A 12,223-nucleotide genomic window follows, 5' to 3' on the forward strand; every position below is an offset into this window, starting at 1 on the left:
CTCATTGACCATTCACATAAATCATATATAATCATATAATCCTTACAGTGTGGAAACTGGCTGTTCAACCCATCAAGTCCATACCGAACCTCTGAAGAGCATATCACCTAGACCCACCTCCCTACCCTATCCATGAAACCCTGAATTTTCCCATGAGGTACCAGTTAGGCCACAAGTGGAATACAGCGTGTAATTCTGTTCACCACATTATGGAAGGAAGTGATTGCACTAGAGAGGGTTCAAAGGATATTTACCAGAATGTTGCCTTGGCTGGAAGGTCTGAGCTAAGAGAAAAGGTTGGACACGCTAGCATTGTTTTCTTTGAAGCAGTAAAAGTTGAGAGGAGACCTGACAGAGGTTCTACGGAGATTAAGGGACATTGATAAGTTGGACAAGAAGGGACTGGCACTGAGCTAGTTGGTCAGAGTCCATGTACGTGCTCGCATAATTTAAAGGTAACTTGGTGATGGGAAATATGACCTCTTGTACAGCTAATTCAAGCATGAAAGTTTTTACTTCACTATCAAAAGAGGTTTCTGGAAATTGTGATACTACTAAAAACTACGCTATGTGCATATAAGTCAGTTCCTGAAGCATTCAGGCAAGCATTTCAGAATTTCAGGAAACATCCTAAGGAAAACCTACATGACATATGGCAGGGTTAAGCAAAGTAATTTTAACAGTTGGATACAAGGAATAGGAATTGACCACATATGAAGATCTCAGACAGCCCATTCTGGGAGAATTTTAAAACTCACTACTTTTTGCAATCAGAACCCAGGCTGCAAATCAAAGCATTGTAATTGCTAGGCAAAAATGGCTGACAAAAATGAGCTCATTCATAACGTACTTTTATCCATCACCAGCCATAAACTCAGGAAGGATAGGTGATGAGAGTGTGAAAAGGAAGCAAGTTGACAGGTAAAGAAAAGACAGCTGAGAATGCCACAAGACAACTCAGATCAGATAGGAAAGTGCTGACAGTGGAAGTAATATTGATGACCTAAGTATATTGAAATGAAGTGTGACACCTTCATTCAATTGCTGGATGTTACGAGGGAAACCAAAGGGACTTTTTTGATGTTCATAAGAATGAGACCAAAAAGGGAACTCAAAAGGAAAATATTATAAATCAACATGTACTTTTAAATGCTATTCAGGATCTGACGGTAAACACTGCTATGAATGCAGGTGAGATGAATAATCTATGTCAGAGATACAAAAGGTTCTATTAAAAGGGAAGGTAACTACATTTATTTCAAATAATGTCTCTAAACTCATAAATAGATTGAAGGACATAGAAGCTGCTCAGACTCTTTTGTTGATGTCGGATTTAGTTTTCCCTTTACAGAATTCAGTAAAAGCTATAGAGTCAGTAAATAGCAAAAGTAGAGAGTTTATCCTGTTTCCATTATATAAAGCACAGTTGGAGGGTGACTTGTTATCTGGACAAATGATAGTAGGAAAGGTTAACAAATTGCCCAAGAACAAGTGGACTACCCCGGGTAATGATTTGGATGAAGTACAGGCTGTAGCTAAGTCTGAGGGACATTAAAGAGACAGAAGTGTTGCAGCAACAAGTTCCAGTTATTTTTCCAGTATGGATAGTGACCAGATCAATGTCCATCACCAGGGATCTCAGTAATACCATAGACAAATGTTAGAGTAGCCAAAATAATCTTTAAATGTGAGGATAATTTAATGGGAGCATTTAACTTGTCTTCATTAATTAATGTTCAAAAAGCAGATCCAACGTTAAATAAGTTATCACAGACATCTCACACTGAAGCAGAAACTGAAGGAGTCCCAAGGGATTTCTGATGATGAAGTGGAGACACTCTCATGGAGTTGTGTATAACACATTGATAGCTGTTCACCATATTGTACCACAAAAGCAGAACAAAGGTTATGGGGAGAAAGCAGGATTAGGCTATTGAGCTGAGGCCATGAGCATGATGAATGGTGGAGCAGGCTTGAAGGGCTGAATGGCACCGGCATCATCTCTGGGGTAGGAGGGATCTATATCGCTGGGACGGACTCCACCTGAACAGGGCTGGCTCCAGTATTCTGGCGAAAAGGGTAAATAGGGTGATTAATAGAACTTTAAACTAGTAAGTGGTGGGGAAGGGAGATGTGAATGTAGAGGGAGAATAACATTTAATGTAAGGCAAAGCAGCAGATTAGAAGGTGACGAGGAAGCTTCAACTCCATTGAAAATTAGGAAAAAAGTTAAAGGAAAGGAGAACTCAAGAGTTGTTAATAATGGAGGTAGTAGGACCCAAAAAGAAGGTGCAAAAACTGGCATAAGGGCATTTTATCTGAATGCTCAGAGCATTCGAAATAAGGCGGATGAGTCGACGGTGCAAATAATGGCAAATGGGTATGATTTAGTAGCTATTACAGAGACATGGTTACAGGATGGTCATGACTGGGAGTTAAATATCTGGGGTATCAAACTCTTCAGAAGGACAGTCAGGAAGGTAAGGGAGGTGGTGTTGCTCTGATTTTTAAGGATGATATCAGGGCAGAAGTGAGAGATGATATAGGTTCTACCTAACAAAACGTTGAATCCATTTGGGTGGAAATTAGGAATAGCAGGGAGAAGTCACTGATAGTTGTGATCTATAGGCCACCAAATAATGGCATCGTGGTGAGGCGGGCAATAAACACAGAAATAGCTAATGTGTGTGAAAATGATATAGCAATTATCATGGGGGATTTTAATCTACATATCAATTGGTCAAACCAGGTCAGTTATGGCAGCCTTGAGGAGGGAGTCATAGAATGCATCCGCGATAATTTCCTTGAACAATATGTAGTGGAACCTACGAGGGAACAAGCTATCCTAGATCTAGTCCTGTGTAATGACACAGGAATAATAAATGATCTCATCATTAGGGATCCTCTCTAAAGCGTGGTGTGTCAAAATTTGCAGATGACACTAAGGTGAGTGGTAGAGCAAAGTGTGCAGAAGGCACTGAAAGCCTGCAGAGGGAAATGGGTGGTCTAAGTGAGTGGGCAAAGGTCTGGCAGATGGAGTATAATGCTAAGTGTGAGGTCATCCATTTTGGTAGGGATAACAGCTAAATGGACTATGTTTTCAATGGTAAAAAATTGCAGCACGCTGTTGCGCCGAGGGATTTGGCTGTCCTTGTGCATGAATCGCTGAAAGTGGGATGGCAGATGCAGCAGGTGATTAAAAAGGCAAATGGAATTTTGTCTGCCATTGCTAGAGGGATGGAATTTAAAAACGGGGAGGCTATCCTCCATCTGGAAAGGGTCCTGGTGAAGCCACACCTGGAGTACTGTGTGCAGTTTTGGTCCCCTTACTTGAGAAGAGATATACTAGTACTGGAGGGGGTACAGAGGAGATTCACTCAGTTGATTCTAGAGTTGAGAGGGTTAGATTATTAGGACAGACTGAGTAGACTGGGATTACATTCATTGGAATTCAGAAGAATGAGGGCGATCTTATAGAAACATATAAGATTATGAAGGGAATGGATAAGGTGGAGGAAGGGAGGTTGTTTCCACCAGCAGGTGAAACCAGGGCTAGAGGGCATCATCTCAAAATAAAGATGTAGGACTGAGTTCAGGAGGAAATTCTTCACCCAAAGTGTTGTGAATCTGTAGAGTTTCCTGCCCAGTGAAGTGGTTGAAGCTATCTCACTGAATATTTTTAAGGCAAGGCTAGATAAATTTTTGAATAGTAAAGGAATTAAGGCTTATGGTGAGTGGGCAGGTAAGTGGTGCTGAGTTTCAAAAAGATCAGCCATAATCTTATTATATGGCGGGGCAGGCTCAAGGGGCCAGATGGCCTACTCCTGCTCCCAGTTCTTATATTCTTATTATGGCCTCCTCCTGCTCCTATGTTTCTATGTAATCTACACATTTTACATGAAATTCTACATCTTGCATGGATTTGTACTTGGACCCAACCATTCATAATTTATATTACTGATTTAGATGGGGAAACTAAATGTGATATCACCAAATTACAATGTTGGTTGGGAGGTAATTTATCAGGAGGATACAGAGATACTTCAATGTGATTTGGAGAAGTTGAAAGAGTAGGCAAAAGCATAGCAGGTGAAATATAATATGGGGAAAGGCAGCAATGCAACAAGACCTGGGTGTCAGGGTACTCGCGTTGCTGAAAGTAAACATATGGATGCAGCAGGCAGTGAAGAAGGTGCATGACAAGCCTTCATGGTGAGAAGAATCAAGTTCAGGAGTAGGTTTCTCTTGCTGTAAATGTCAAGGTCTTTGGTGAGACCATACTTGTAAGATTGTGTGAAGTTTTGGTTTCATTATCTGAGGAAGTATGAGGGATTGCAACAAAGGTTTATCATATTAATTCTTGAGATGGTAGGATTGATGTATGAAGAAAGAATGATCAGTTATGACTTTATTCACTGGAGTTTAGAAGAACAAGGGGATTTCATAAAAGCAGATAAAATTCAAACAGGGCCAGAAAGGGTAAATGCAGGGAGAATGTTCCCAATTACTAGGGATTCTAAAACTAAGAGTCACAGTCAAAGCAAGAACAGCGAATTAAGTTGGATGATCATTTTGAATGGCATGGTGGACTATTTCTGCTGCTATTTTCTATGTTCCTTTAACTGAGAAAGTATAACCTTTCAGTTTTATGAGTATTGATGTGAGAAGAATTCACAGCTCATGGTTCACAGAACAGAACTGGGGAGAAGCTGCTAAGTTGAACCCAAGGTTTAAATATAGAAATGGTAAGTTCTCTGAGTTTGACTCACTGTAAAGCTATGACACTGGGAAAAAGATGAGAACTTTTTTTGTTGTGTGTTTTAAGATTTTTCAAACCGTGTTGTAAAATTAGATAACTTCATTTTATTTTCTTTGCATAATAAACTTTTGTTTTTTAGTTAAAGAAAATCAGCAGCCTTGTGTGCAAATGTTTCAGTGAGTAACTACACTGAACAAATATGATCTTTCAGGCCAGATCTCAGTCTGGGATCAGACCTGTTCAGCATTTACTGTTCTTTTTCCCCTCCCAGGTGTTAAATGAGGGATGTACTTCCAGAGAAGGGGTTGAGTTGCCCAAATTCCTGTTAAAACCAAAAGTGAGTATACAGAGCAGAATTGAAGGCAAGTTTCTGTTTCTTGCCATATCTATTTTCCCTCTTGGCTAAGCCTGAGGCTTAAAGTTGCCTTTAACCATTTACAGTGTAACTGTAAGAATGTACGTGGGTTGCTACGTTCTGAGCTACATTTGAACTAGCGATCGTGTTTTTATGAAATGAATGCCCATCAGTTTACATTCTTGGAAATCAGACTTCAAAATGGTTGATTGTAAAAGTATATTTTGCTTATGGTTGGGTAGTTTTCCTCTACAGAACAAAGTTCTTTATAACATTTTGGCTGCACAGCTATATGACCAATGCCAGAAATCACATTGAACACTTAGCAGTATGAAAGGCTATAAAATAATAAGCTCAACAAATAGCAGACAGTAAGAATTTCTGGAAAGTGTTCATTTATTTGTTTAATTAGCTACTTTTGGTTAATGATGCTTTTTTTTATGGTAAGTATTTTTGGCTTTCTTTCTGGAGTGTATTGATGCTTTCCACAGGCATTTGTCACTCTCCAGTGCTTTGCCAAATGACCATTATTCAGAGGTAACTCTTAACAGAAAATGGCAGCAGCCAATTTGACCATTACATATAACAAGTGAGCCAGATCCTTTCTTGTTCAATATGTGTAAACAAGATTTTTGCATTGCAGTTATCAGCTAAAATCTTATTTAAATTTGAGTTGAATTTAAATTTAGTGTTTCTGAACCATCAGGTGAGATCAGTTAAACCAGCAAAAGTCAACAATCAATCAGGAGACATCATTGTGGATGAGTGAAGCAAAATTCTTCAGATAAAGCTCATCAACATGAGATTTTGGACTTGGATATTTCCTGACAATTGATTTTCAAGTGGTGGGAGGAGCTACAGTTATTTTAAGTCCATGACCTCTCATCAAGAAGACAACCTGACTGAAAGACTTGATTCACTGTCAGGCTGGGAGCCTTGCAGCAGAGTTTGAAAGGGTGTGAGATTGTTACGTAGTTTTGAGAGTTTGGAGAGTGATCTTGAAGTTCAAGGAGTGGCTAGAAGGACAGTTTAGAATTTGAAGAATACACTCCTGTTCTTCTTAACTCTCAAAACGTGCTAGAAGAGCACTTACCTATTCCATGCAGAATATTCATCTACCTTTAGGTGCCAAGTTTCCTGGCTAGCATTGAGCCTGAAACACAGATAGCTTTGGCAAGTGGTATCGTTTAAATAGGCAAATGAATGACATACCTCCTGATGGTTGTTTTTTACATCTCTGTTCAAACCTGAAGTAGGTGAGATCAAGGCATGTTGGGCTTAAATTTCAGATGCTTATACATATTTACTTCTCACCTGAGTCAAACCCACCTATCTTGAGGACTAAAATCAACCCCATTTATTATGCTATGATTACCAGTGCTGCTGCCTGATCTGCAGAGTGCTTTTAAGTTAATGAAGAGTTGTCTAGGAATTTAAAGGAAAGAAAATGAATGTTTCAGCTAATTAAAGAAATTCCAGCATTGAACATTAATGCAAGCATTATTAATATCAATATTTAGAATTGGTATAAACAAGCAAATTTGAAATAGTGTTATGGAACATATAGTTAGGAAAGGCTACAGATTATAAGAAGCATACTCTCAATCTGATCTGACTGCTATAAGTAACTCTAGGTTTAGTGGAGGCATTGATCTTTCATAAATAATTGATATCTACTTCAGAGAAGATAGCAAAATGCTTTTGGTTAAGAGGTTATTTATTTTTCATGCTTAGACAGTGAAAAAGAACTTATGCAAAGAGCACAACATTATGTTTAATTCATGCGTGTAATGTGGGCATTGCTGGTTATGCCACCAGTTATTATCCATCGTCAAATTCCCTTGAGAAGATAATAGTTCTTACGATGGCAAAGTCCTCACTGTTATCACCATCTTATATACTTGGATATGCTCTGGGATATCTTGAGTAGATTCGCTGTCATTGATTCTTCTTGCTGTTGTTCATATGATGTAAAAAGCCCAAGTTAGGCTTAATCTTGACAAATTGTAATAGGCTTAATACATTTTTAATTTTATTTCTTTAAGAGATGAGAGCATCGCTAATTTTGCCAGCTGTTATTGCCCTGGAGAACGTGGTGGTGATGAGTCAACTTCTAGACCCACCGCAGACCTTGGAGTGTATGGAGCACCTACAGTCCTTTCAGGAAGAGAGTTTTAGTGCTTTTACGCAGCAACAATGAGAGAACAGCAACATAGTCTCAAGTCAGGATGATGTATTACTTAATAGTTAGTTACATTATATCCAACATACGTGATCGTTTCTAGTGAATAAGATTAAGTTCATACAATAGCTACTAAAATATTCTTATAGATTATTGGTAACAAACATAGAATCAGAAACAGAACTGATTAAGACGCTAGTTTGCTCTTTCCAGGAACAGTCCTTTACTCCTGTTGGGCAGAACTTATCTTAACCCTTCAGGAACTAAAAGCCTTACACATGAGTGATTGGTGAAGTCGGTGGATAGGTGTAGATGAGAATCAATACAGAGGAATGTGAGGTGATGTGTTTTAGTCAGAAGAACATTGAAAGAAAATACAAAATAAAGGGTAAAATTCTGAAAGGGTGCAGGAGCAGGGGGACCTAGGTTACATGTGCAAATTGCAGGTGGCTGGACAGGTGGGCAGAACAACTAATAAATCATACAGTGCTAATGACTATATTAATAGAGTCATTGAGTAACAAGAGGAAGGAGGTGATGTTGAATTGTAAAAGACTCTTAGTAGACCTCAGCTGGAGTACTGTATACAGCTCTGGGTGCCACATTATAGGATAAATGAGAATGCATTGGAAGAGTACAGAAGAGATTTGCATGAATAGTTTCAAGAATCAGAAACTTCAGTTATGAGGATAATTTGAAGAAGTTGGGACTATTCTCTTTAGAGAGAAAAATGCTGAGAAGAGATTTGATAGTAGTTTTCAAATTTCTGAGTTGGCTGGATAGAGTAGAAAGGAAGAAGCTGTTCCCACTTGTAAAATGAAAGAAAAAAGAATGAGAGTACATAGATTTAAAGTGAAGAGGAAAAGCAGCAAGTGTGACATGAGAAAATAATCATACAGTGAGTAGTTAGGTTATTGAATGCACTGCCTGGAATTGTGGTGGAGGCAGATTCATTTGAGGTATTCAAGCGGATATTGGATGATTATTTGGATATAAATAGTATACAAGGACATGGAGAAAAAGGCAGAGAATTGGCATTAATTGATAGAAAGTTGCAGGCATGATGGGCCGAATGGCCTCATTCTGAGCCGTAACAATTCTGTGATTCTTGATTGCCATTTTTGAATGATATTTTCCACAAAGCACTATCCTCTTACAATGTATTTACCTGAAGAATTACAGATAGTCAGCAAGATCCTAAATGCATGACAATCTTAATACGTGTAAATGCTTTGTGATGTGAAGTGCTTTACCGATCTGATCATGTGATTGAGAACATTTGGAGAAAGCGTGATTGAGAGTGTCTTTACCATTTGAGTAGAGTATTTTATCTGTCTTCCCACAACAGTTGAGTAGAGGATGTAGCCAAGTCTAGGTTTTGACATGATTTAAATCAAACCAACAAGCTATGTATCTACATTGGCATCTCTCACTGGAATGGGAGATAGCTCAATTCAGCCAATTTTGCCTCTTGGCCAGAGCAAAGTAAGACCTAGTGAAGTATGTCTGTGAACAGGAACATGGGGGAGCCTTGATGAAACATTTAGAGGACATTTGCAATGTGGTTTATTCTTTTGCACTGCTGCCTTCTGGGTCCTGTTACCTGCCTCATCCAAGGCCACTCCCTTCTGTCCCTGGCACAACCTTATCAGAAGACCCTATCCTAAGTGGTGTCACAGCCACCTAGTACAAAGACTGCAATTAATTCTTTTCCCTACCCTTCCCTTCCCTCCCATCCCCTTTCCTCTCTGATACATTGCATTGTCTGTAGTTCAGTCTCCAGCTCATAAATTCTGAGCGAAGCTGCTTTAATTTCAAACACTTAACTGGAGACATGTTCACCCTGGATCACAATAGTATCTGACACCTCTCACATGCCATAGCCTTGACACCTCACTTGAGGTGCTTTCCTATTCTTCACTTACTCATGTTTTTACAGGCTTAATTAACTTTACAATCGATTTGTGTATGCTGGTAAATGTTAGAAATAGAAAAAGCTTCCACCACTTAACACAAACTTAACAGCTACATCTTTTCTCTGCAGTACAGCAAACAAAAATACCAACCAACTCCACTAAATCTAGCTCTGTATTTTCCTGCCTGCTTCAGGGTCCTCACATCAAACACACCTCCTGGTGATGCTGACTGTCTGCCTCAGTATCTTCATATCACCCACTCCTCTTACTAATGCTGACTGCCTGATTTGGAGTCCTCACCTTGCCTGCTGATTTCTTCCTGTAGTAACTTATTCTCTTTTAAAGATCTGAAGCATCAGAAAGTGAAATGACATGGACATTGACTGTGAAACAACCTTCCCGAAAGGCAGTGTTAGAAATGGGAGAAGATGATGAAAAGAATCATACTTTGTTGTGTTGGTTAATCTTAATTTTAAATTTCCCTGATCTAAATAACAATTCCTGAATGGCAGATATAAGTGTGCAGAAGCCATAATGACACAGGAAAATTTATCTTTGTTATTCTTTTCTCACCTATTTTTTGCTTCTCTTTCAATTCAGAGTGTTTAGACCTCACAGGGATAGAGTTTAACTAACAGTAAATGTCATTTTATCCAATACACAAATCTATAAGAGAATAAGCATATTCATAATGGCTGAATGAAAGCATTTCATTGAAAATTGACAGTACATCTGTCAATGAAGAGTTTTTCTGCAGGGGCTTCTTTGACTTTATCATGTTATGAAGCCTGAAAAATTCAAGGGTTTGATGAGTTCTTTATTTGTTTCATTTGATTAATGTTATTTTCTTTTCTTTTTGCTACAGTAATTAACTTCTGTAGAAAGTAGAAAGTAATATTAAGTAAACTTGCCCTACAGACACCCTACAGGCAGAATTCAAATTAAAAGGCTACAATTTAATAGAAGTGATTGCGACTGTATTTTTCTCTATCAGAGATTCAAATTCAAATTCATTTCAAAACCAAACTTTTATCTAATTCCTTGAGACAATTTATATTCCACACTGTAGCTACTCAGTTATTAATAAAATATTCACAGCTAGAAATCATACTAGGAATATAACATTTTCTGTCTACATGGTTGAATCTACAACAACATTTAGTCAGCAAAAAATGGCGTATTTACAGGTCACCAATGATCTCAAAATAATTTCAAGCTTCAGAAATATTTTACAAGGTGCTTCCTATTACTTGCTCTGAGAACCTCCAACATCATCATCTTTCCAAGCTGAAGCATTGTGATAAGAAAACTAACACAACAACAGTTGTTTTTATTTTCATTAAACCTCTTGTGGTAAATAATGATAAATAAATAAGTTGGGAAAAAGATTTAGATAATGTCCTGCAAAGCAGAATGGTGGAAGCATTACCTTGATCTCCATGTTATCACTTGGGAAAACCATGCTAGCATTGTAGAAAGCATTTTGCTTCCTGCTGAAAAGCAGCTTTGTGAGTTTATCCATGCCTCCTGCTCAGCAGGCTGCAAAACAAATGCAGCATCAAAAATATAATATTATTAACAATTTTCTGTGTATTACTGAAAAGGTACAGATTCTTTACCAAAATTGTTTTATGCCTTGCATTCATTGGGACAAATACAAGAATGTCAAACTTCTAAACAATCACAATTTATATTACTGGTGTAGTTAATTTTTAAAACTGTGCCTGCAGTGTAAGCTGTTGTCATCAGTTAAAATTTAGCATTTTTGTATGCATCCTGATGAATGTAAGATGAAAACTGTCAGCCACATGGCTTCCTTTTAGCAATATTCAAGTTCTGGACTCCCAGACAATTTTCTGTTCCACTAATGGTGAGAATTAGGAAATTATTTCTGTCTTCAAAAATGTATCAAATTAGATAATAATCCAGTTAATCAGATTACTCAGGGTTTGTTTCCTTATAGGTAGCATTCTTTGCAAGTAGACAAGATTTCTTGGCAGACCAAGAGTTAAAATGGAACCATGGCCATTTTGTTATGGAAAGTGCTGAAAGCATTCTGGTAGCTTGGGGAATACAATGTAAGGGGAAATACATTTGGACCATTGTGTATAGATCAAAGTGATGTACTTCAATAATTCAACAATGCAGATTTTTATTAGTGCTGCTGAAATATCCCACCTTTACAATTCTCAGCAATATAAGTCTGCATTCAGATCTGAACAGAATATTTGCTATAGGGAATTAATATAATATCTGATATGTATTGCTTTTCTAAATAAATCATATTGGCTACACTTTATAAAAGCCTATTATAATGGTAACATTGAAGTAAACACAAAAGAATCTGATACATATTACACTGTCTGGCCAGCAAGAATAATTAGTTTGGATTTAAGTGAAAATTGCACCACGTGATTTACAGAGGTCAAGAACCAATCTGCTTCCCAAACAGTGATTAAAAACCTCACCAATCACAATGTTGTCTCTCTCTTAACATTTTTGCTTGGGGGCACGTTGGATCAACCACTTTATAATATGATTAAGCGGATGGCTTTCAACTCAATGCACATACAGAATCATAAGAACATTATTTTCAAGAATTATTTTTTCTAGCCAATTGGTTAATCACAGCAAACTATCCACACAGAATGCATAATAACTCATGCTAGTAATAAGAACAGATGAAATTTATAGATAGTAGGAACTGCAGATGCTGGAGAATCCGAGATAACAAAGTGTAGAGCTGGATGAGCTGGATGCAAGCAGCATCTTAGGAGCAGACAAGCTGATGTTTCGGGCCTAGATTCTTCTTCAGAAATGGGGGAGGGGAAGGGGGTTCTGAAATAAACAGGGAGAGGGAGGAGGCGTATAGAAGAAGGATAGAGGAGAAGATAGGTGGAGAGGAGACAGACAAGTCAAAGAGGCAGGGATGGAGCCAGTAAAGGTGAGTGTAGGTGGGGAGGTAGGGAGGAGATACATCAGTCCAGGGAGGACAGACGGGTCAATGGGGC

Source organism: Stegostoma tigrinum, chromosome 6 (genome assembly GCF_030684315.1).
Source record: "Stegostoma tigrinum isolate sSteTig4 chromosome 6, sSteTig4.hap1, whole genome shotgun sequence".
Lineage (NCBI taxonomy): Eukaryota > Metazoa > Chordata > Chondrichthyes > Orectolobiformes > Stegostomatidae > Stegostoma > Stegostoma tigrinum.